Here is a 23,398-nt window from a genome sequence, read left to right as displayed (position 1 = left end):
CGCTGTGCAAGGAAAGACTTGGGCACAGAGTCTCTGAGATTCACGGACAGATCTTCACACTCCTGAAACGAATCTAATGAACGAATGGTTTCCTGCAAAAGCCCACTCCTCTTTCGCTCCTCTTTTATTTCCTCTGGGAGGGGCCATTCACCATCCACCTGTGGCCTTCCTCCCAAGTCAACCCCCGTTCTTTAGCTGTTCCTTTCGTCTGGCAACTCTGCACATGCGCACACTGGGAACAGGCTCCCGCTGTTCCTCTGCCCCACTGATGTCTGACTCCGAAGGCAGCTGATAACTGGCATACGGCCCTGGCCCCCTCTCTGCCTCCGACACAGAGCCCTCCTCAGAGCCTTCCCCAGACTCCAGGACTGGCCCAGGTTCCTCCCCAACCTCCTCACTGTCCGAATCTGCTGCCAGCTCTACTGGCCAGCCACAACACAACCACTCTTCCATCCTTGGTGTGTGACCTCTGATTCCAACCAAGTTGGTCTCCTTTGAGTCTTCAGCCTTCTTTGGCATTGATGCCCGCCACCGAGGTTCTTCCTCGCTCCATCAGGAAAACAGAAGTAGGTCACAAGTTTATTTCACAACCTTCAGGAACAATCCTGGGTTGATAAGAGTGACGCGGCCAACTTGGAAGATGTATCACCTGAGCGAAGCCTGTGTCCTGCTTGCGTTGGAATTCCAATAATAAGATATATGACAAGCTCTTGGCAAGGAAACGGGGATGAGGGGAATTAAAAGTGAAATAAATAGGGCTCACCACGATAAGGCTGGCGAGGGGAAGACAGGAAGATCCATCTCCTCGGTAATAAGGCTGAAAATTTTGATCCAGGTGGTTAGACAAAATATTGATGATGGATAAAGCATATTTAGTTTACTATTGATCAGTGGTTAAGCAGGCCTGGAACCCAGTTTTCCTTTCTTTATTCTTTTTTGAAAGTGAGAATGCTCGGATACTTTTTTTATCCAAGAATTTGGTATTTGGTGATGGGGGTGGTCTGCTGAATTAGTCCCCTGCTTTGAATAGAAGAAGCAAATGCAATTATTTGGGTTTTAGCTTGGCGTTTTGGCGGGGAATAAATTCCCAGGAAGGGAATTAAGCTGTTGTTCCTGGTTAGCTGTTAGCTAATCAAGGGACCACTGAGAGCACTCCTAAAAACACTGACAGGGCAAGCCACTAGTATATAAAAATAAGAGAAACCCCCCCACTCCTTATAGCACTGGTGATGTTACTTAGATGGGTAATGAAAAGTCTCTGAGAAAACAATCCAGCTTGGAGAAAATCAAGGACCTCCTCTTCTTTCTCCTCCCCTCCACAAACTCCTCTCCCTTCTAGCACTGATGATGTTACCTAGATTGGTAGTGAAATGCCTGCAAGTAAGCCACCCACCTAGGAGAATACCAAGGATCTCATAAACCATCACTCCCTCTTCCTCTTCCTCCTCCCACCCAAACCCCACTCCCTGATTAGGCAGGAAACCTTACACCACTTCAGACAACTGGTTATCCAATCTCTTCTTAAAAACTTCCAGTGTTGGAGCATTCACAACTACTGGAGGCAAGTGGTTCCACTGATTAATTGTTCTGACTGTCAGGAAATTTCTCCTTAGTTCTAAGTTGCTTCTCTCCTTGATTAGTTTCCACCCATTGCTTCTTGTGCTGCCTTCAGCTGCTTTGGAGAATAGCTTGACTCCCTCTTCTTTGGGGCAGCCCCTGAGATATTGGAAGACTGCTATCATGTCTCCTCTAGTCCTTCTTTTCATTAAACTATATATATACCCACTTCCAGCAACTGTTCTTCATATGTTCTGCAACTGCTCTTCATATGGCCTCTACACACACACACACACACACACACACACACACACACTCACTCACTCACTCACACACACAGACACCTGAGAGATAGATTTTTAAATTCCTTATTCCACCTTCAGGCTCTTGTTGTGCTTTAATATCGTGTCAATCAGTGGTGGGTTTCAAAAATTGTTCGAACCTACTCTGTGGGTGTGGCCTCCTTTGTGGGAGTGGCTTGCCGCCCATGTGCCTGGATGGGAGTGGCTTGCCGCCCATGTGACCGGATATGAAGATGCCGACGACACTTGTCAGAACCACCTTAAATGACCTCACACACAGCACTGGCATGCATAAGAATATGATGTAAACTTGTTTTTTAAAAGGCATCTTTGGTTTGCGTTAAAACAACTTCAACACACGCAATGTTCTGATTGCACCACAAACGCAGTAGTCATCCTTACCTTTCACAGAGGCCCTGAGTTTTATAAATAGGAGCATGATAGTGTAGAATAATCATATCCAAGGACCAGTGGTGGGTTTCAAAAATTGTTCGAACCTACTCTGTGGGTGTGGCCTCCTTTGTGGGAGTGGCTTGCCGCCCATGTGACTGGATGGGAGTGGCTTGCCGCCCATGTGACCGGATATGAAGATGCCGACGACACTTGTCAGAACCACTTTAAATGACCTCACACACAGCACTGGCATGCATAAGAATAGGATGTAAACTTGTTTTTTAAAAGGCATCTTTGGTTTGCGTTAAAACAACTTCAACACACGCAATGTTCTGATTGCACCACAAACGCAGTCGTCATCCTTCCCTTTCACAGAGGCACTGAGTTTTATAAATATGAGCATGATAGTGTAGAATAATCATATCCATGGACCAGTGGTGGGTTTCAAAAAAATTTGGAACCTCTTCTGTAGGTGTGGCCTGCTTTCCGGGTCCACTGGTGGAACCTCTTCTAACCGGTTCGGTAGATTTGACGAACCGGTTCTACCGAATAGGTGCGAACTGGTAGGAACCCACCACTGGTGCCAATGCAGAAAGGAAGGGTGGAGAGGCACCATTGTTGACTGTACTATCAGTTGTGCTTAACCAGGTTCTGCCTTTAGCTCTAACCAGCATTACAGATCCCTTTGTGTTTCTAGATCTCGGCCAGTTCCGTGCTCTTGACAATAAACTCTCTTGCAGCGCGACCGAAAGCATAAAACTCAGCTGGCTTTCGGGAACTTTATTTAAATCAGGGTGCATTCAAGAATGAGGGCTGCCATCTGGAATGGAAGATCTAGTTGCCAACAGGCTGGGAGTAAAAAACTGCAGGAAGCCAAATCCCCCCTTAGAAATCAGCCGTAAAATGGACACGAGTGAGATTTGGTAAATAATGAATGATTGATCCCTAACTGGGGACGAAAGAAGGAATGCGAATTTGGTGAACGGAGAATGAAAATAAATGCGGTCTTGAAATTTGGGTTTAAAACACACACACAACACACACACACACACACACACACACCAGCCTGCTTTAATTGGGAAGTATTGGCTAAAGGAAGGAAAATGTAGGTGCTTTAAGTCAGTGTTTCTCAACCTGGGCAACTTGAAGATGTCTGGACTTCAACTCCCAGAATTCCCCAGCCAGCGAATGCATTCGCTGGCTGGGGAATTCTGGGAGTTGAAGTCCAGACATCTTCAAGTTGCCAAGGTTGAGAAACACTGCTTTAAGCAATTGGTTGTAGATTTCTCAATGAAATGATTTCTGCATCACAGGCACTTGTCTTCTGTGTTTCTTCTGCTTTGTTCCAGAATAGCAGAATCACGGAGTCGGAAGAGACCTTGAAGGACTTCTAGTCCAGCCTCCTACTGGCTTCATGCTTGCTAATCCCTTCAGTCAACGCAGTGGCTCAGGGGCTAAGACGCTGAGCTTGTCAATCAGAAGGTCGGCAGTTCAGCGGTTCGAATCCCTCGCGCCGCGTAACGGAGGGAGCTCCCGTGACTTGTCCCAGCTTCTGCCAACCTAGCAGTTCGAAAGCAGGTAAAAAAAATGCAAGTAGAAAAATAGGAACCACCTTTGGTGGGAAGGGAACAGCGTTCCGTGGGCCTTCGGCATTGAGTCATGCCGGCCACATGACCCCGGAGACGTCTTCGGATAGCGCTGGCTCTTCGGCATTGAAACGGAGATGAGCACCGCCCCCTAGAGTCGGGAACGGCTAGCACATATGTGCAAGGGGAATCTTTACCTTAAGAGTCAACATTGATGTGAAGGCACACAATCAATAACCATCATCGTAATAAAAAAAAAAAAAAGATTGCCGTCCTGGAAAGATGGATCTGGCGGAGTAGACAAAGGAAATAATTTGTGGCTTTTTCTTTCGTTTTATGAGGTTGAAATTGAAAAAGATGTTTCTTTTCTCTTTGTGCAGCTCCGTCAATCCCATTTCCTGTAATTAAGGCAATCTGTTAGAAAAATGGTTGAAAGTATCATTAAGTGTCTGATTAATTTAGGCATTTTTCTTTCCCTGCGTACTTTTTTTTTTTAAGAAGTTGAGTTTCGATCAATGTATAGTATTTTTTTTTCCTTCTCGCTTCCAGTCAGCCAAATTATTAAGGCTTAATTGCATTTCTCTGGACACATCCCATTCCTCAAAATTTCTTGCAATTATACAATACCCATAGCTCATCTATTTTTCCCCCCTTCTTGGTGATTAACACGAAAGACACTGAAAAATGTTGGGTGTCTTCCTTCCCCCCACCCTCTTATTGCTCTGTCTTTCAATAGCCTTCTCCATATTCTTTATCCTTCTCTTCTAGATTCAGTTGTGTGGGAAGTTATCATCCAGCCCTCTCCCAGAAAAATGAAATATCCTAGGAAATATTGAAAAGGCAGAATATTTCTCTGGATGTGAAAAGAAAGAAACATGTTTTAAAAGACAGACTAGTTGCCTGTAGCTTCCTGCCCATCCCCATTTTGTCAATGGGCCATTAAGAAGGCCAAGCTAGTCCCTTTTACATAACAAAGACTCCTCCACTGCAGCCCCAGGGGGGATGGGAGTAAAGACATGATAATATTGGCCCTTTACTCAATTGACCACATGGCATCTGAGAACTCAACCAAACCTGGATTCAAAACACAGCCTAGAGAGTTGCCCCTGCATGGCCCCATGGGAGTCTGGCAACCAATCAGAATACATTTCTTACACAGGAACAGGAAACAGAGAGGTGGGACTGAACAGGTTATAAAAAGCCTAGCAAGCCCCTCCCTCAGCCCTTCTCTTCTTCTCCACCAACATTGAAGCATGTGATCATATTTTCTGTTCAGGGCTCAAGCCATGTGGTCCTGTCCACCAATAAACCATCTTTCCAAGCAGCCTCCATGTCTCCAGTGCCTTCTTCCCCACTTGGGGCTGAACCCAGAAGGACATTTCTTTCATCAGTTGCTTTGAGACATGTAACTAGAAATGTACTCATTGGTGTGATATAATATTCTGCTATTATTTTTGTATATTACTTCTCTTCCGATTTAATTATTTAATTTAATTAGTAATTCCGATTTCTTCCTCTCTTTAACCTGAGGTTTTATAATGCCCAAAATGCACTTCAAAGCAGAGAAGGACTCAGGCTGGACCAAGAACCTGTAATGATTCATCATCTTCTTTTAACCACCCCCATAATCCCTTGCGGCGTGGAGTCTGGACAATGTGCTGGGCAGCTAGCAGAATGTTTTCATGGCCGGATGCTCTTCCCTGTTGCCAATGCGGAGTTTTGTTCAGCAGATAAATTCTCACTGTGGGCCGAGAGATAAATATCTGCCTTTACCTGGGATCAAACTCACAGCCTCCTGCTTGGGAGGCAAGAGCGCCGCCTCTAGGCCACCGCACCACTTCGAGAACCTGTAATGATTAATCAGAAGAAAAAGAGCCCTTTCGACATCCATAGCGGAGGTGTAAAAATATGGCGGCCATAACTGTGCGATTGAAACTCTGCATTGGGTGCATCACAAGTAAGAATAACAGCATTGGTTAAGGGGTTTTTGAATTGAATTGAATTGAATTTATTGCATTTATATGCCGCCCTTTTCCCCGAAGGGGACTCAGGGCGGCTCACAATCCAAGTCAGGGAAAGGGGTACAGATAAGGGATAAAAAAGACGAGCAAAACAATACACAATTTAAAAGCACACAACAACCATACCATTCGAGGGGGGGGGGCAAAAGCTCTTTAGCCCCAGGCCTGTCGGAACAGCCAGGTTTTAAGGGCTATGCAGAAGGCCTGGAGGGTGGTGAGGGTTCGAATCTCCACGGGGAGCTCGTTCCAGAGGGTCGGAGCAGCCACAGAGAAGGCTCTCCTCCGGGTAGTCGCCAGTCGGCATTGTCCGGCGGATGGAATTCAGAGGAGGCCTAATCTGTGGGATCTAATCGGTCTAGTGGAGGTGATTGGCAGCAGGCGGTCTCTCAAGTACCCAGGTCCAATACCATGAAGGGCTTTATAAGTGACGACTAGCGCCTTGAAGCGTATCCGGAGACCAATAGGCAGCCAGTGCAGCTCGCGGAGGATAGGTGTTACGTGGGTGAACCGAGGTGCACCCACGATCGCTCGCGCGGCTGCATTCTGGACAAGCTGAAGTCTCCGAATGCTCTTCAAGGGCTGCCCCATGTAGAGCACGTTGCAGTAGTCCAGTCTAGAGATCACAAGGGCGTCCAGTAGTCCAGTCTAGAGGTCACAAGATGTTTTTGAACAACATCTTGACTTCCCGACACCCCAAAAAGAACCTCTTGTCTTACGACGTCTAATGGGAATAAGTGGCAACGGTCTACAACAGGAGTAGTCGACCTTTTTATACCTACCACCCACTTTTGTATCTCGGTTAGTAGTAAAATTTTCTAACTGCCCACCGGTTCCACAGTAATGGTGATTTATAAAGTAGGGAAATCAATTAAATTAAAAAAAAAGGAAAGTGCTTCAGTATCGGACAAAACCCCTACGGCCCACCACGAAAGCTGGAACGCCCACAAGTGGGTGGGAGGGACCAGGTTGACTACCACTGGTCAACAACAACAGAGTGGTCAGTGCCTGGAATGCTCTACCTGACTCTGTTATTACATCCTCAAACCCCCATAACTTTAACTTTAAACTGTCTACCATGGACCTCCGGGAACTGCACTGGCTGCCAATTGGTCTCCGGACGCAATTCAAGGTGTTGGTTATTACCTTTGAATGTTTGAATGTTTGAATGTTTATTTCATTTGTATGCCGCCCTTTTCCCCCGAAGGGGGACTCAAGGCGGCTCACAACTCAAACCAGGGAAGGGGGATACAAACAATTTAACAACAACACAAAAACAATACATAATTTAAAAACACGCAACAATCATACCATTCGAGATAGGGGCAACGGTTCTTTAGCCCCAGGCCTGTCGGAACAGCCAGGTTTTAAGGGCTTTGCGGAAGGCCTGGAGGGTGGTGAGGGTGCGAATCTCCACAGGGAGTTCGTTCCAGAGGGTCGGAGCAGCCACAGAGAAGGCCCTCCTCCGAGTAGTCGCCAGTCGACACTGGCCGGCGGATGGAATTCGGAGGAGGCCTAGTCTGTGGGATCTAATCGGTCTGGTGGAGGTAATAGGCAGCAGGGGGTCTCTCAAGTACCCAGATCCAATACCATGAAGGGCTTTATAAGTGACGACTAGCGCCTTGAAGCGTATCCGGAGACCAATAGGCAGCCAGTGCAGCTCGCGAGGATAGGTGTTAAAGCCCTACATGGCTTAGGACCAGCCTATCTGCGAGAACGCCTACTGCCACACACCTCCCAATGGCCAATAAGATCCCACAGGGTGGGCCTCCTTCGGATACCGTCAGCCGGACAGTGTCGGCTGGCGGGCCCCCGGAGGTAGAGCCTTCTCTGTGGCTGCTCCGACCCTGTGGAATCAGCTACCCCCAGAGATCCGGACCTCGCCCAATCTCATGGCCTTCAGGAAAGCCATTAAAACCTGGCTGTTCCGGCAGGCCTGGGGCTGTTGACCTTAGTGTTAAGGTCCAGCCCCAATTAGAACGTATGTGTGTTGTGAATTTTAAACTACTTTTTATTTATTTTGCTTTTCTTTTTTCTTCTTTCGTTGTAAGCCGCCCGGAATCCTCCGGGATTGGGCGGCCTATAAATTTAATAAATGAAATGAAATGACCTCACCCCCATTCCTAAGAGGTCCGTAAAGGGGGCATGCATAAGCGCTCCAGCGTGCCTTCTGTCCAGGGGTGGGTTTCTCGCCCCGTTCCAACCAGTTCGGTTGGAACCAGGCTGGCGGCGTCCTCACGCACGCGTGCAGCGTCCTCACGCACGCGTGCAGCATCCTCGCACACACGTGCAGCGTCCTCGCGCACGCGTGCAGCGTCCTCGCACACGCGTGCGGTGCACGGATGCATACTAGCGTCTGTGCAATGCTCCAGCTGCTCCTGGAGGATCGCGCAGGCGCTGTATGCATCTGCATGCGTGGAAGCGCAGAATTCGTCAAAACCGGGTAGGGTGCAGGCGCGCGGGCGCGGGCGCGGGTGGGCCCTTTGCCGTTCCCGGAAGTTACTTACTTCCGGGTTCGGTGACCAACCGGTTCGCAGGGACCGCCGCGAACCGGTTGAAACCCACCCCTGCTTCCATCCCTGTCCCACTGTCCCCATTTATTTGTTCCCATTTCCTGTGTTCTTATTCATGTTTGTTCTTATTCCTGTAATCTCGTACAGGAGTAACAAACTAAATAAATAAATAAAATAAACAAAGAGAGACATGGTTTTCAGTGAAACAAAGAGCACAGTCTTGAGGTTTCCAGCTGTGTAAGTAAGTGAAGCCACCTCGTAGCTTCTCTTTAATCAAGTTGAGCTTTGATCTCCCTAGAAACAAAGGCATTCTTTAGAGGCCGAGGTTTTAACACCCAGTGAATTGAATGGAGAACCACCTGCGAGGCACCTATTTAGCTGTACGCAGAGCAGACCTCTTCAGGATTTTAGGATTTTAGGACTTGGATGCATTCCCTCTGTAGCCACATTTCATTACCTCCCTCTATTTATCAAACGGCCCACTGTTGCAACGGCCAGCTCAATATTTCGGTTAAAAATGAAAACCGAAATCTACAGGAAAAACACGGAAAGGGGAGAAGGAATGAACTGAAGCTACTAGAAAGAGAGCAGAGAAGAGCAACGAAGATGATTTGCGGGGCTGGAGGTTAAAACATATGAAGAACGGTTGCAGGAACTGGGTATGTCTAGTCTAGTGATAGAATCAAGATCACAGTGAAGTGTTAATACCACTTTATAAGGCCTGGGTAAGGCCACACTTGGAATACGGCATCCAGTTTTGGTCGCCACGATGTAGAAAAGATGCGGAGACTCTAGAAAGAGTGCAGAGAAGAGCAAGAAAGAGGATTAGGGGAATGGAGGCTAAAACATATGAAGAACGGTTGCAGGAACTGGGTATGTCTACTTTAATGAAAAGAAGGACTAGGGGAGACATGATATCAGTCTTCCAATATCTCAGGGGTTGCCACAAAGAAGAGGGAGTCAAGCTATTCTCCAAGGCACCTGAGGGCAGGACAAGAGGCAATGGGTGGAAACTAAACAAGGAGAGAAGCAACTTAGAACTAAGGAGAAATTTCCTGACAGTGAGAAAAATTAATCAGGGGAACAGCTTGCCTCCAGAAATTGTGAATGCTCCAACACTGGAAGTTTTTAAGAAGATGTTGGATAACCATTTGTCTGAAGTGGTGTAGAGTATCCTGCCTAGGCAGGGGGTTGGACTAGAAGACCTTCAAGGTCCCTTCCAACTGTTATTCTAAATATTCTAAATTCTAAATAATATAAATTTTTTTTAAAGTTACACGCTGGGAAATCTACCCATATGAAACATCCTTAGGGCTAAAGAACACGAAGGTTGTAAATGCCCAACTTTGGTTGAGTTAGGATGTTGGATTGGATCAGGTTAACCCAATTTTTTTTTTTTACTTACCCCAGAGAAACTTTACCATCTGTTTAGCCGGTACGTGTTAAGTCCTGCCATTTAAACTTTGATCTTCCTCCAATTCTTAAGCTGCTAATTGCTAGTGTTTTTGCCAAGTTTAAAGAACCTTTTAAAAAGAAGATTGCTTGTTTTAAAAATACAAAAGCGGGAATGTGTCCAACGGAATATAGAAAACAGTTCGGCTGGAGGTGAAGATGGGGTAATTTTTTGGCAAGTTGGAGCCTTAGGAAGTACAAAACATCCTTTCTTTGAAGGATAATGCTTGAGAAATTCTTGGATATTTAAGCATGTGTGGATAAAGTAGGCAAGAGTTTGCTTTCGCCTTCGTTAATAGCACTGAGACTAATATATAGTGGTGGGATTCAATTTTTTTAAACTGCTGGTTCTGTGGGCGTGGCTTTGTGGGCGTGGCAGAGGAAGGATACTGCAAAATCCCCATTCCCTCCCCACCACACTAACCTGCTTTCCAGCTCTGTTCTCCAGTTCAGGGCAACAAAAGAAGATCAGATGGGAGGCTGGGAGGCAGCGGGGGCGGGGCCAGCCTATTTCCCGGTTCTCCGAACTACTCAAAATTTCTGCTACCGGTTCTCCAGAACCTGCCAGAACTGGCTGAATACCACCTCTGCTTATATACCACTTCACAGTGCTTTACAGCCCTTTCTAAAAGCGATTTATAGGGTCAGCATCTTGCCCCCAACAATCTGGGTCCTCGTTTTACCGACCTGGTCAATGGCTGAGTCAGCCTTGAGCCGGCGGGAATCGAACTGCTGGCAGCCGGCAGTCAGCAGAAGTCGCCTGCAGTACTGCATTCTAACCACTGCGCCGCCACGACTAAAAGTACGAATCGTAATCCTAACCACCCCAAGCCAGACACAAGGCGTAATTTAGCACTGAGCTTCATTTATCATGAGATGCGGTACTGGGAACCAACTTGGTTGGCTTCAACCAAGGGTTGGGCCAATTCAGAGAGGTCAGGAGATCAATGGCTGTTAGTCTTGATGGTAGGGAGTGTGACTCTCAAGACCATCTTAGAGAAGGTTAGTGGATTTCCTTGTGTAACTGGTTGGTCAATGTGAGAATGGACCACTGGATGAGATGGGTCAGGAGTCCAATTCAGCAGGGCGCTGCTGAAGTCCTTATCCCAAGAAGAGAAATCTAAGATTGTCAGAAAGAGAAAATCTTTCTTTTATCATTTGGGATCCAATATCTTGCTTTCTTGTCTCATGACTCAACAAAGCAGGAGGTTCACCTTTGAATTACATGCTAGTTTGAATTACGGGCTGATAAATTACCACCTGTTGTGGCCTGCCAGTGGCCAGGAGAGCTGGCAGCAGATTCGGACAGTGAGGAGGTTGGGGAGGAAGATGGGCCAGTCCTGGATTCTGGGGAAGGTTCTGAGGAGGGCTCTGTGTCGGAGGCAGAGTGGGGGGCAGGGCTGTCTGACAGTTATCAGTTGCTTTCAGAGTCAGAGATCAGTGAGGCAGAGGAACAGCTGGAGCCTGTTCCCAGTGTGCGCATGCACAGAGTTGCCAGACGAAGGGAACAGCTAAGGAACAGGAGTCGACTTGGGAGTAAGGCCACAGGTGGACGATGAATGGCCCCTCCCAGAGGAGATAAAAGAGGAGCAAAAGGGGAGTGGAGTTTGCAGGAGACCATTAGTTCGCTTCATTGGTTCGTGACTCTCCAAGACTCCTTGCCAAGTTCTGCAGAGATCAGCCTGGCAGCTCTCCAAACCAGATAAGGTCTGTGACCGTAAATCCTCCCTTGAAAGACTTTGCTGGATATGAAGGAGCAGAATTCACAGTCAATTAATAAAAGGGTTTTTTGTCGAGACAAGGAGTTTGCTTCAGGCTCTCGGGAAGCCTCGGTCAGAACTCCACCGAGCTGCAGTTTCCTTTCTTTCCCCATCCCCCAACGTGTCAAAATTGCAAAAATTGGGTGGGTGGCGGATTTTATCCCAAACCTGTTCCCCTTTCACCGGCCTTCTAAGTCCAGCTATGATAATTCATGAGCCATACAACGCTGAAGGCTCTTATTAGGAGAATGATAAATTGAGATTGTCACACCAAATCCCGTGAGCCAAATTGCCTTTTTAAAAGCAGGAGACATCAAGATAGCAGAGCCATCGTTTGAAGGTTTTAGTAAAATTGGAGGCTTCTTCATTTAGAGATGGGCGATCTTGCTTAAATTCTTTAAATTTTACACCTCTTGTTAGGTGGTATTATTATTATTATTATTATTTTAATTTGCAGCTGGGTATATTTCTTATCCTTTTGGCATTTTGTTTTCCTTTTAAAACACGTTAAGGCTAGGTAAAGGTAAAGGTTCCCCTCGTACATATGTGCTAGTCGTTCCTGACTCTAGGGGGCGGTGCTCATCTCCGTTTCAAAGCCGAAGAGCCAGCACTGTCCGAAGACGTCTCCATGGTCATGTGGCCGGCATGACTCAATGCCAAAGGCGCACGGAATGCTGTTCCCTTCCCACCAAAGGTGGTCCCTATTTTTCTACTTTCATTTTTTACGTGCTTTCGAACTGCTAGGTTGGCAGAAGCTGGGACAAGTCACGGGAGCTCACTCTGTTATGTGGCACTAGGGGGCATGCATAAGTGCACCAATGTGCCTTCTGTCCCTGTCCTACTGTCCTACTGTCCCCATTTATTCATACCTATTTCATGTCCATGTTTATACTTAGACCTGTTATCTTGCACATGTTTGACAAACCAAATAAATAAATAAATAAGTAGATAGATAGATAGATAGATAGATAGATAGATGATAGATAGATAGATAGATGATAGATAGATAGATGATAGATAGATAGATAGACAGACAGACAGACAGACAGACAAATAGATGGGTAGATAGATAGATAGATAGATAGACAGACAGACAGATAGATAGATAGATAGATGATAGATGATAGATGATGGATGGATGGATGGATGGATGGATGGATGGATAGATAGATAGATGATAGATAGATGATAGATAGATAGATAGACAGACAGACAGACAGATAAATAGATGGGTAGATAGATAGATAGATGATAGATGATAGATAGATAGATAGATAGATAGATAGATAGATAGATAGATAGATGATAGATAGATAGATGATAGATAGATAGATAGACAGACAGACAGACAGACAGACAGACAGACAGACAGACAGATAAATAGATGGGTAGATAGATAGATAGATAGATAGATAGATAGATAGATAGATAGATAGATGATAGACAGACAGACAGACAGATAGATAAATAGATGGGTAGATAGATAGATAGACAGACAGACAGACAGATAGATAAATAGATGGGTAGATAGATAGATGATAGATAGATAGATAGATAGATAGATAGATAGATAGATAGATAGATAGATAGACAGACAGACAGACAGAAAGATAGACAGAAAGACAGATAAATAGATAGACAGACAGACAGATAGACAGATAGATAGATAAATAGATGGGTAGACAGACAGACAGATAGATAGACAGACAGACAGACAGATAAATAGATGGGTAGATTAGGCAGGCAGGCAGGCAGGCAGGCAAAAAAATATGGAGTTTATCTTGCTGATTGGCAGGGCAGAAAGGGAGCAATGAAATTCCAGACCTCTGATTCTTAACTTGACAACCTTGAAGGTGTGTGGATCTCAACTCCCAGAATTCTCTACGCTGACTGGGGAATTCTGGGAGTTGAAGTCCACACATCTTCAAGGTTGTCCAGGTTAAGACATACTGCCTTTTCTAAAGGGTCAAGCAAAAGCCATCATCGACATTTTCCAATCTGGCCTTGGAACGATTTGGAATCAACCAGGCTGACGCAATCATTTTTGGTATTAATTAATGGGTGGATTCATTAACATTGATCGGCTGCCCAAATCCAGCGGCATAGCTGCTGAAGCCCGTGTGCGTCTCGTAGTATCTTGGGAGGTGAGGGGTGGGGGGGAAACCACCCAAATTTATTCTCCTCTCTTTCCTGCCACCCAAGGAAGAAATTTTACTCTCCTAAATCGCAGCTTAGCTCGCCACCTCACCCTAATGAAATTCACATTTTCTCCCCTTTCGATTTGGCACAATGAGAAGAGAGAGATTCCAAGCGTGGATTCATCCATGGGTCACTGCTGACTTGATCTGCCAACCGGTCCTGCAATAGATCTAAAAATAGACCTTCCAAAGTGAAACGAGGTGTGCAAATTTTGAAGCACACAAACCCACAAACCGACTTACCAACTGCAAAGGGGCAGCAAGCAGGAAGCCTGATGGAGAGGATGCATTTGTAAAAGGGTGTGTGTTTCTCTCTCTCTGACATCTGGTCCTTCCGACGCACCCTAAAAAGTTGGCTTTTCCGGCAAGCCAGCCTGGCCTGAACAAAACAAAATAAATGATTGATCATTGTTCATTTTAATTCAAATTTTTAAAAAAATGTTATTGTTAACTCTAATTGTTTGGGATATTCTATTTAATTTTTAAAAAACTTTTGTATTGTGTGTTTCTTTTAATGTTGTACGCCGCCCTGAGTCCTTGGGAGAAGGGCGGCATATAAATCTAATAAACCTAAAACTAAACCTCTCTTTCTTTCTCTCTCTCTCTCTCCCTCCTTCTTTCGTTCCCTCCATGCCTCTCTCTCCCTCCTTCTCCCTCCCCTCCCTTCCACTCTCCCTCCATCCCTTTCCCTTCCTCCCAGGGCTGAGGCAAGGCAAAAATGCCCCCATTTATGCAAAAAATGGGCCATTTTTCATAAAACCAGAGGCTTTTTTGCCTTCCCCCAGCCCTGCTGAAGCCTGCAGAGTGCTACTGGGGCCCGAGGGAAGGCAAAAACTTTGTTTTTCTTACTTACCTCTTTGAAATCTTGGTGGGTCTTATACACCGGTGCGTCTTATAATCCAAAAAACACGGTACGTCTTTGATGTAGCTTGAATGATCAGATCTTGGAGGAACAAGATCCAGAGCCTTGAGTTGGAACAGATGTCACCTTCCTGCTGGGTTTGACAACAAGTCCCATCAGCCCCCGTCGGCTGTGGCTAAGGGATAGGGTTGTGGGGAGAAGCGGAGTGGAACGCCGATTCCACGTGATGACGTTGGCAGCCCGGGGGATTTTTCTTCGAAGAAATATGAACGGCGGGAAAGGTTAGAGGTCAGAGCTGGTCTCTTTAGCGGTGTCAGATGCTGCGGTTGAGCTCCGCGGAGGTGAACGGCCCTGCGTTTAATTATTTAAAGCCCAGCCGTGTAATGGGCCTCAGGGAAGTGTGTGACCTAGCAAATCAATCCTTCCACCTCTGCATAATGCATGCGGCATCCATCTCGTTTCGTTTGAAGAACACTTAGGAGGAAAAGGAAGAACGAAAAAGGAATAATAGCAGCACACGATGGCTGTTCCCTCTCCAACATCTCCAACACAAACAGGGTCTTCGTGAGGCCTGCAATTATATTCCTTTTAGAATTTTGGCCTGCCACACTTTCTCTTATTTCATCATGCTGTTTCTTTAATATAGTTGATGGGAGGGGGGAATAGACAGGAGTGAGATGTGGAATGTATTGTTTTCATTCTTTACTAGAAGCCAAGGTCATCCTTTTACACCTGACCGGAAGCAGCTGGGTGTGGATGCCAGCGTGGAAGAAGAAGATTGGACCATGTGATGGATTTGTGGGTGTGGGGACAAGATCATGAACTTTTAACTGGGTGGGATTCTGATGTCATTTCCAGAATTGGGATTAACACAGATGTGCTAAGATGCCTGCTTTATTAAATTGGAACTCTAAGGATCGTTTTGCCTTTGATTCTGATTTAATTCTACATGATACTTGGAACGCTGACATTCTTTGGATTTCAGCTGACTTTGGAGGCTTCACGTGTCAGGGGTTCCAGATACCATCCAAAAGTAAATCAGAGTCCGAGGCAAAGGATTCCCCAAAGTTCCAATTTATTTTTTATTTTTTTTAACCTTTCCCCTTTTCTCCCTCCACGCCCAATCCCACATCCCTCCCCCCTCCCCCTCCAACCCCCCCAGAGCAAATAAAGGGTATAAACATTTAACAATCATACACTAAAATAAACTAACTAACTTTAGCATCATACCTTCGCTTGTACTTTAACTCCCCTTTTATTAAGATAACTTTAAGTAAATTGTAACATTCCTTGTTCATTCATTCATAAGCTAACCGAAATTTCTTAGTCCCATATTTATTTTGAATATAATCAGTCCATCTTCTCCATTCCAACTTGTATTTCTCATCTGAATGGTCCTTGAGGTATGCTGATATTTTAGCCATCTCTGCTAAGTTTGTTACTTTTAACGTCCATTCTTGAATAGTAGGCAATTCTTCCTTCTTCCGGTACTGCGCCACCAACAATTTTGCTGCCGTTGTTAAATTCAGAATCAAATTAGTCTCTATAACTGAAAGTTCCAATTTATTAAGAGAGCCATGTTGGCACATCTGGGAAAACCCAAATCTGAAGGCTTCCCGGTTTTCGCCACCCAGTTGTAAGTTCAAGGTCTTGCCCCCCCCCCCCCACACCCACAAGTCCATCACACGGTCCAATCTTCCACTGCCATGCAGGGAGATTCCACCCATCCAGTTCTGGTCAGGTGCAGAGATGCAAAAACGAAGGATGACCTTGGCTTTCCAGAAAGAACTTTGTTATGGCTACCTAGCATCTAGCTTCTGTATAATCTCCCCTCCCATTTTCTCACCATAGAAAATGCATAGTAGAATAATAGAACGTGTAGAAGGGAACAGCGTTCCGTGCGCCTTCGGGCGTTGAGTCATGCCGGCCACATGACCACGGAGACGTCTTTGGACAGCGCTGGCTCTTGGGCTTTGAAACGGAGATGAATACTGCCTCCTAGAGTCGGGAACGACTAGCACATGTGTGCGAGGGGAACCTTTACCTTTAAAAAGATATCTTCGTTTTTGGATTTTGAAACTTGCCCAGTTGATTTAAGAAAGAAATAACAGGATAAATTTATTATTGTTATTATTTCATTTCTTGGTTGATTTAGAGACACAGATGACTTGACAGACAATTGGTGTGTTGAGTTATATTTCTCTTCCCTCCCCCCTGTAAAAAAGTTATTTTCTACTTATTTTACAGGATGTTTTTCCCCTCAGAAAAGGAGCAATTCCTCTCCCAGAACATGTTTTTTGGACAGAATACGCGGTGGAGAAATCCATCTTCTATAATGTTAAGGCGAGGTGGAAGAAAAGTGCCATTTTCACCCAACATTTGTCATTCAATGTCTCCTCTCTCTCTCTCTCTCACACACACACACATACACAACAAAAAGCGTTTGTCCTAAAAAATTTATTTCATAAGAGATTTTGTGAGAATTTCTCTTGGTGGAGAATGGAGTCCTTCACTTCTTTAGTGCTTGCCTTACCATGAGAAATGTTTGAGCTGGCCTATTTTTCAAGGCCACTGTTACCCTTGATCAAATAATGTCTCCTTCCCCCTAGAGAAATTTAGAACAAACAGCCACCAGTTGTTGTGATTGGTTCAGTATGATTTAGTTTCCTGGAGCATGGCTGAATTTTGTTAGACTGCCTGTAACGGCAAAACGGACACATTTCAACTGCCTACCATTAAATCTGCTATCAGTGGTAATTTTCTTATCCTGTTTTGTGTTCCTAAACTTATTTTTAACATGTTTTATTTTTAACTATGCCTATATCTGTCCGCCTGCCTGCCTGTGTATCTATCTATCTATCTATCTATCTATCTATCTATCTATCTATCTATCTATCTATCTATCTATCTATCTATCTATCTATCTATCTCTATCTATCTATCTATCTATCTATCTATCTATCTATCTATCTATCTATCTATCTATCATCTATCATCTATCTATCATCTATATGTATCATCCATCTATCCATCCATCTATCTGTCTGCCTGTTTACATCTATATATACAGTATCCCCCCTTTTTTTTGCTATCTGAAAATTTGGGGTTGAAATTTTGAAAGGCCTTTTCGATCCTTCTCTATGTGATAATGCCAAGATTTAGAAATCAAAAGCATGAATCCTGTAGAAAAATTAAAAAAGTCTTTTTGATAGTTTAACGTCTGGTATAATGCCTTCTGTTTATTTAAAAAAAGGAAAAACAGGGGGAGAAAAAAACTCACCTTTCCTTGTTCATTATGTGCAGGTTGCACATCTGTTTCCATTTATCACTTTTGCAGCAAAGTTTTTTTTTTAAAAAAAATTATTGCTGGGTAAAAGAGAAACTTCAATTCCGAAAGAAAATTAAGATGGATATTATCTTAAGTCGCAGAATTCTGCTCATTACCTCTCGAGGGTGGTTAACATCTTGGAGATGCTTCCTGAAAAGCATCTGTTTTCCTTTGCTGTGTTTTCTTTGCAAAATTAATCCATTCCTTATTTTGAAATCTGGGGTCCCCGTCCCCCCCCCCGCACCCACAGAGCGTGATTTTAGAAGCTTCCAATATTTAGACTGTCCAATTCACTATATGAATGTAAGCCTTTCAGTCTTGGAGTTCAAATGTGGAAAGAATCATGACTTGAGTGCAAACTGTCTATTTCTATGAAACAGATAAGCATGACATGGGGGGAAAATCTGTCAATTGACTTGGAAATAGAAAGGCTAAAAGGGGAAGCCAGGTCTGTTTCTGAAGATTATTATAGCTAAGATGTTTCTAGCATGCTTCACTTACCTGCGAGGAGCTGGAAATAAAGAGTCGGATGCTATCCCGATGCTATGAGGTCTTTCTAATCGGCCTCGTTTTGGTGCAAAACATGTATTTCATTTTCCGCGCTTGTCATTTCCTGGAATCAAGAAGACCTTGGGGCAATGTTGGTCAGTAAGAAGATTTTTTCTGGGGGAATGTATATTTTGCACCATAGCGAAAATGACAGCTGTAACGTAGGAATAAATAGGTTTTTTTTATTAAAAGTTTTTTAAAGGTTTTACAAATGGTTACCTCCCCTCCCCCACACAAACCCGAGCTGAGGTGGCGCAGTGGTTAGGGTGCAGTACTGCAGGCCACTTCAGCTGACTGTTATCTGCAGTTCACCGGTTCAAATCTCACCAGCTCAAGGTTGACACAGCCTTCCATCCTTCCGAGGTGGGTGAAATGAGGACCCAGACTGTGGGGGGCGATATGCTGACTCTGTAAACCGCTTAGAGAGGGCTGAAAGCCCTATGAAGCGGTATACAAGTCTAACTGCTATTGCTATTGCTAAACCCACCTCCCCTCCCAACTCCCCCCCCCCGCCAGCCTCCCAGAGCAAATACAGGGTATAAATCTTTAACAAACATATTCCAAAATAAACTAACAGACTTTAGCATCATCCCTCGCTTGTACTTTAATTCCCCTTTTGTTAAGCTAACTCTAAACCAATTATATCATTCCTTGCTCTTTCAATCATAAGCTATCTGGAGTTTCTTAGTCCCATATTTATTTTGAATATAATCAATCCATTTTCTCCACTCCAGCTTATATTTCTCGTCTGAATGATCTTTGAGATATGCTGATATTTTAGTCATATTTGTTACTTTTAATGTCCATTCTTGAATAGTAGGCAAATCTTCCTTCTTCCAGTATTGCGCCACCAACAGTCTTGCTGCCATTGTTAGGTTCAAAATCAAATTCATCTCTATAACCGTACAATCAGTAGTTATACCTAACAAGAATAACTGAGGGGTAAACTTTATCCTCTTTTTTAAAGATATTTTGCATAATCCACCATATTTTTATCCAAAATCCTTTGACCTTTTTTACAAGTCCACCATATATGATAATACGTAGCGTCAACACAATCACATCTCCAGCATTTAGGTTGTAGGTTCGGATACATACAAGGCAGGAATAAATAGTTGATGTCCAAGCACCCCCCCCCATTGGGTTGGGTCCACCTCAGTGCAGTTTTCTTGGCAAGGCTTTCTATGGAAATTATTTTGAACAGCTCAGTCTGGTCTTGGCGTTCCCAGACAGCTTCCCATCCAAGTAGTAAACAGAACGTGTTTAATTCCTGACATCTGCAACGCTAGATGCTACCACCTACTAAGGGAGTGGGCTAAGAACAAAGAAAACAAGATGGATTGGTCAAGTATGAGTCATTTTTTTCATCTACTTACTGGGTAGATGAAGACAAAACAAAATAACAACCCAAAAACACTAGTACATCACTCTCTACAAATTCTGATCCATTGGACCATATTTTGAAAATACCAAACACCACACGTTATGGTTTTCAAGTCCTGTTTTATTTGTAGTTGGATGCTGCTGGAATGTATTTTTATGCAACAACTAGAGTAGTATTCAGCCAGTAGATGGCAGTATTTACAAGTTTGGATCTATGGTACATACTCTATGCTCTTTTGTTCTAAGTAGATTTCCTGTTTCCTGTTACAGTAATATAGTTGAGCAGTAAAGCACATGGTGACTGTACTCTTTGTTTGTTCTGTGGTGGCGCAGTGGTTAGGGTGCAGTACTGCAGGCCACTTCAGCTGACTGTTATCTGCAGTTCACCGGTTCCAATCTCACCGGCTCAAGGTTGACACAGCCTTCCATCCTTCCGAGGTGGGTGGAATGAGGACCCAGACTGTGGGGGCGATATGCTGACTCTGTAAACCGCTTAGAGAGGGCTGAAAGCCCTATGAAGCGGTATATAAGTCTAACTGCTATTGCTATTGCTATTTATATAAGCAGAATTTCTTGAAGATGCTGCAAACAAGATCTATGGGCAGCACTGACCTTAAGAAAAAAATATTTCTCTAACAAGCTAAAAAAAAAAGAGCAATTTTTGGATTTGGATGTTTGATTCTGATTCTCCCATCTTAAATACGGGATTGAGAAATTCTTGCGGTCTTCTGCAAAAAGAGAGGATCATAGAGATTGTAAGGGTTATGTATTTATACTAGTTTATTGATTCATATATAACTGGACATGTCAACTTCTTGCACTCTTTAGAATTTTGTGAGGCAGTTCGCCATGCAAAATTGAAGGAAAAATATGTTAAGGGGAAAAAAAAAATACCCAAGAAGGAAATTGGAAAGGAAATTACTTGGCAGGCCTGTGGAGGAGAAATGCAGACAAACAGGTGTGCCGATTTTCTTCTGGGCTTAAAATTGCAAATAGATGTGAAGGAAATAAATTTGAGGTCAGAAAAAATGAACACCCACACTAACACCAGAAATGGACGGATTCACTCTTTCTACCAGAAATAGATTAAGCATCATTTATATTGAAAAAACAGCCTGCTAGACTAATTAAACATTTTTTTAAGATGAAAAAGGATTCAGGGGAGAGCAAAACATGTGAGTTTTTCTTCACCCTTGCCAAGGAGACGGTATCTTTTTATTTATGTTTGTTTTATTTATTTATAGGCCGCCCTTTTCCCTGAGGGGACTCAGGGCGGCTTACAATCATGTCTACCGTTCAACCACGAGGCCGAGTCCATCAATTTTGAACATAAACATCTCATTTTAAAGACGAAGGACTAAGAAACTCTCAGGAGCAAGAACTCCATTGGAACCAGAATCTATTCGGTTGGAACTTCGGCTTAATGGTTATCATTAGATGTCTGCAACAATCTGCAAACAGATCACCAGCTGGTAGACTTTGCATTTGAGCAGATCCTATAAATGAGATTTTAATTCCACATGGTAGACAGATTAACAGAGTTGGAAGGGACCTTGTAGGTCATCTAGTCCAACCCCTCGCCCAAGCAGGAGACCCCCCCCCCCCACCATTTCTGACAAATGGCTGTCCCATCTCTTCTTGAAAGCCTCCAGGGAGGAAGCCCCCACAACTTCTGAAGGCAACTTCTGTTCCATTGGTTGATTGTTTTCTCTGTCCTTATTTCTAGGTTGAATCTCTCTAGTTTCCGTCATTATTCCTGGTCTGGCCTTTGGGTTCCTTGGGAAATAGAGTGGCCCCCTTGTCTTTTTGGCAGCCCCTCAAATATTGGAAGACTGCTATCCGGTGAACCGTGGTTACCCTGAGAGATTATGGGATAGATGGGATAAGTCAACGAAGGTATCTCAGTTACTTAACCCATGTGATGAGAACTTTGGGGGGTGGGAAAGTCACATTGATCGAAGCTGAGAATTCCCCCTTAGTTTCAAGATTGTCTATGGCAGTGGTCTCCAACCTTGGCAACTTTAAGACTTGTGGACTTCAACTCCCAGAGTTCCTCAGCCAGCAAAGCTGGCTGAGGAACTCTGGGAGTTGAACTCCACAAGTCTTAAAGTTGCCAAGGTTGGAGACCACTGGTCTATGGATCCCAGGCGAGCATTAAAAAGGCATAACCAAAATGTCTGTTCTTGTTTCCTTGGTTTTGCCAATCATATGAAGTTTGACACACACTCCAAGAATGAAATTAGATCAGGACAAAAAAGACAAGACACAGCCTTGACAAAAACTGGGATTAAAGGTAAAGGTAAAAGTTCCCCTCGCGCATATGTGCTAGTCGTTCCCGACTCTAGAGGGCGGTGCTCATCTCCGTTTCAAAGCCGAAGAGCCAGTGCTGTCCGAAGACATCTCCGTGGTCATGTGGCCGGCATGACTAAACACCGAAGGCGCACGGAACGCTGTTCCCTTCCCATCAAAGGTGGTTCCTATTTTTCTACTTGCATTTTTTTTAACCTGCTTTCGAACTGCTAGGTTGGCATGAGCTGGGACAAGAAACGGGAGCTCACTCCGTTAAGCAACGCTAGGGATTCGAACCGCCGAACTGCCAACCTTTCTGATGGACAAGCTCAGCGTCTTAGCCACTGAGCCACCGAGTCTCTCCAATGGGATTAATTGAGGACGTGGGAATGCTATCCGTGTCGTTGTATCCCATTTGGGGTGCTTTGCATAACTATGAAAATTATAGTTTTGCAATATTTAGGGGGGGTGCTTTAAGGTTAGCGGGAGCCTACGCAGGTGACGTTGACCAATTTAAAACGGAGAAGAGAAGAACCTGGGAGAAGATCCATTGTGGAGCTTCAGGTAAACGGTTCCACCATAAAACCGCGGTAGACAAAAGCGCGCTCGACGAAAGCGTGTACGTGACGTCATCACAGCGCGACGAAAACATCGCGCTGTGATCGGTAAATGTAAAATTAAAGCGAAAACCTTACCCTAACCCCCCCAAACCTAACCCTAAACCTAACCCTAAACCTAACCCTTAACCTAACCCTAAACCTAACCCTTAACCTAACCCTAAACCTAACCCTAAACCTAACCCTTAACCTAACGCTAAACCTAACGCTAACCCTTAACCTAATGCTAAACGTAACCCTAACGCTCTAAACCTAACCCTAACCCTTAACCTAACCCGAACCCTAAACCTAACCCTTACCTTTATGTGAATCGGCTTGCTTTAATTTTATTTTTATTTCAATTTTTAATTTTTTTCGTCGCGCTGTGATGACGTCATGTACGCGCTTTCGTCGAGCGCGCTTTTGTGGACCGCGGTTTTGACGGGTCACGCAGGTAAACGACATGGACCTAAGAAGGATTCCCGTAATGATTCCGACACCGTTTTTCTCTGCTTTCCTTCCCTCTAAGGATGAGCAAATATTGATGCCAAAAATCTTACATTCTCGCAACAGCCTCGTTAATTTGTTTTCTCAAGTGGGAAGAAGAGATTT

Source organism: Thamnophis sirtalis, unplaced genomic scaffold (genome assembly GCF_051295495.1).
Source record: "Thamnophis sirtalis isolate CommonGarterSnake01/CBP01778 unplaced genomic scaffold, rThaSir2_p1.2 scaffold_14, whole genome shotgun sequence".
NCBI classification, from domain to species: Eukaryota; Metazoa; Chordata; class Lepidosauria; order Squamata; family Natricidae; genus Thamnophis; species Thamnophis sirtalis.
The sequence above is the reverse complement of the archived record's forward strand: the minus strand, read 5'-3'. Positions refer to the sequence as shown.